This window comes from Elephantulus edwardii, unplaced genomic scaffold (assembly GCF_000299155.1).
Source record: "Elephantulus edwardii isolate Elephantulus edwardi_28Jun2011 unplaced genomic scaffold, EleEdw1.0 scaffold00103, whole genome shotgun sequence".
NCBI classification, from domain to species: Eukaryota; Metazoa; Chordata; class Mammalia; order Macroscelidea; family Macroscelididae; genus Elephantulus; species Elephantulus edwardii.
In genome coordinates, this window is record NW_006399853.1 from 11448483 (window position 1) to 11451361 (window position 2879).

The window sequence follows — 2879 nt, forward strand, 5'->3', positions numbered from 1 at the left end:
AGGAACTCATTAATTATTATACAAAATGGGTGACCCTGGAGGACATTATGTTGAGTGAAATATCTCAGTCACAAAAAGATAAATACTGCATAATGTCACTGTTGTAATGCGGGACTGACATCGGGGTTCAGGGAAAACTAAGAAAAGAGGGGATAAAGTATTCTGCATTGAAACAGATGAGGGAGAGAACTGTTTAAAAGGGATATATGATTAGGTAGAATTTTCATGACAAGAGTCTAGAATGAAAGTGGAGTGGAATGAAGTGGAGTGGATTTGGGGGGAGATTGTGTAACAATCTTTATTGTATAACAGTTTTTACTTTTCAAAGAGAAAAGTGAACTGAGGAGGGGAGGGTTGGGCAGGGAGGAAAGTGCAATAATGAATGAATGGAAATCCAAAGTCTCTGTAAACTTTCATTAAAATTAATTTTAAAAAAATGGAAGGACTGAGAAGACCAGCAATCCTGAAATACCAAGGATCCTAAAATCCAAAACTGCATATTTTAAAATCAGGGAAGGAGTATGCTGGAGTCATAGCCATTCTCTACACTCATTCAGTCTGTGTGCTGAGCAAATCATTCCAGAAGCTAGATTATATAAAGAGGCATTGCGGCATCAATTTTGGAGGAAGATTCATCAACAATCTGCACCATGCAGATGACACAACCTTGCTTGTAGAAAGTGAAGAAGACTTGAAGTACTTGTTGCAGATCAAACACTAAAGCCTTTAACATGCATTACATCTGAGTATCAACAAAACAAAAGTCCTCACCAATCCAAGATCCTACATCATCGTTCTTGTTGTTGTTAGGCATCGTCGAGTAAAGTATGACTTACAGTAACCCTATGAACAACAGATTTGAACCCTGTTTCTATTATGATAGATGAAGAAAAAACTGAAGCTGTGAATTATTTCATTTTACTTGAATCTACCATCAATACCCATGGTGGTAGCAATCAAGATGTTAAGAGATGTGTTGCACTGGAAATGTCTGCTGTCAGGGAGCTCTTTAAAGTGTTAAAGAGCAAGGATTTACTTTAAAGACTAAGGTCCTGATGCAAGCCAAAGTCTTTTCAGTTGTTTCCTCTGCATCTGAAAGCTGGACACTGAATATGGAAGACTGAGGAAGAATAGATGCCTTTGAATTGTGGAGAAAGATAGAATACTAAATATTTCAAGAACTAGGAAAAAACCCCCAACACCCAAACATCGTCTTGGAGGAACTGCAACCGGGGTGCTCCTTACAAGCAAGGATGGTGAAACCTTGTCTCATTACTTTGGGCATGTTGTCAGGAGGGACCTGTCCTTAGCAAAGGATATCATGCTTGGAAAGGTAGAGGGTCAGGGGAAGACATTCAAAAAGGTGAACTGACACAGTGACTGTAACAATGGGCTCACGCGTGTCAGAGGTGGTGAGGATGGTGCCGAATAGGGCAGGGTTCAGATCTGTTGATCACAGGGTCGCTAAGAGCTGTAGTCAATAGTACATGACAACAACGAGAGGGAAAGACGGAATTCTCTTTCTACAGAAGATGAGATAATAAAACCATAGTCACGTGAAGAAGAGTTCAAGCGATATATAGCCAAAATAGTAATGAGAAATGTGTTGGCCTGATGTCAAGCAGACGAATTATAAAAGTGTTGGGGGTTTTCCCCCTGCATTTTGGTAGTCTTGTCAGTTTTTTACAGCCTTGTAATTTACTGTCATCTCTTTTCCATTTTATAGAAATATTCGATTTTATGCCTTAAAAAAAAAAGAAAGCATTTTAAAGAATTGCCGCTATATTTAGTGACTAGATGGAAAAAGTTAATTCTCTGTTCTCTTCTCAACAGACAAGAGACGACTTTCTGGGACAAGTGGACGTGCCATTGAGTCACCTCCCGGTAAGAATGGGGACCACAAGGACCAAATTCTGATTGTCTACACTGGGTATGGTTTTTAAAATGCTCTTCCTTCAACAGAATGGAGAGGGCGGCAATGAGGAGAGTGTAATCTGTCTGTAGTTCCTGCAGACCCTTCGTAGAGGTGTGTTATTGTTATTGACGTTGTTGTATGCAGTCGAGTTAGTAACAACCCATAGCTGACCCTCTGGCAAGCTTTCAGAGATAAGTTGCAGGGGAGGATTTCTCCTCCTTCTCCCGAGGAGCAGCTGGTAGACCCAAACCACTTGCTTCATGGGTTCGCAGCACAGCTCCTTACTATTAGGCCCCCAGAGGTCCTTTCCCAAGGGTAAGGGCTGGTGCAGTGGTGAAAGGGCAAGTTCACTGTGTCTGAATCGGCTCAGGCTTTGAGGCACCAGCACCTGTCCCTTCTACTGTCTACCTTTATATGTCACACCTTACAAAGCAGGCTCCTGTGCTGGCAGCCCCCCTTCTCACCACTGTCGTGCTTCTGATTCCAGATCCTTCCTCTGAGTCTTAGCAGACCTTTGTTCCCTGACTCTAGACTTGTGCATATGTTCTCTTAGGAGATGACGACATACAATATGCTAGAGTTGAGGTTGTGACTGTCTCTGTCAAACACAAAAATAAAAAAATGCTTTTTATTCTTAGTGAACCTGTCAACTGGAAGAAGTCACTATCTTCTGAAAATGCCCTGGATTAGCCTGTGTGGGATTACTGCCCTCTTTCTTTTCAAAATTAGCAGTTAAATAGGTGGGTAACAGAGGGTCCAGGTGCTGCTGAAAGTGCCATAGGAGATTTCGATAGAAGGTGTGCAGGACAGCCGGGGCTATGCTGAAAGGCAGGTCATCTTCTCATCCAGGTCCAGTTCACCTTGTCCTCCTCCTGGTCTTTCTGCCTTGAGCAACACCAAGTATCACAGGTCTGGTGGCTGTTAAGAAACAAATACTCCATGATTCTTTCTTTCTTTTTTTTTT

General features: G+C 41.9%; 1 protein-coding gene across 3 annotated transcripts in view; it reads left to right on the top strand.

The window, feature by feature from the left end:
• NEDD4L (neural precursor cell expressed, developmentally down-regulated 4-like, E3 ubiquitin protein ligase) overlaps nucleotides 1-2879 on the top strand; it is a 280431-nt gene that overhangs the window by 189872 nt on the left and 87680 nt on the right. For all 3 annotated transcript variants that reach the window (XM_006891744.1, XM_006891745.1, XM_006891746.1), the window contains exon 5: nucleotides 1834-1884. The gene's annotated coding sequence lies outside the window, so the exon portion shown is untranslated. The remainder of the gene's footprint in view (nucleotides 1-1833; nucleotides 1885-2879) is intronic.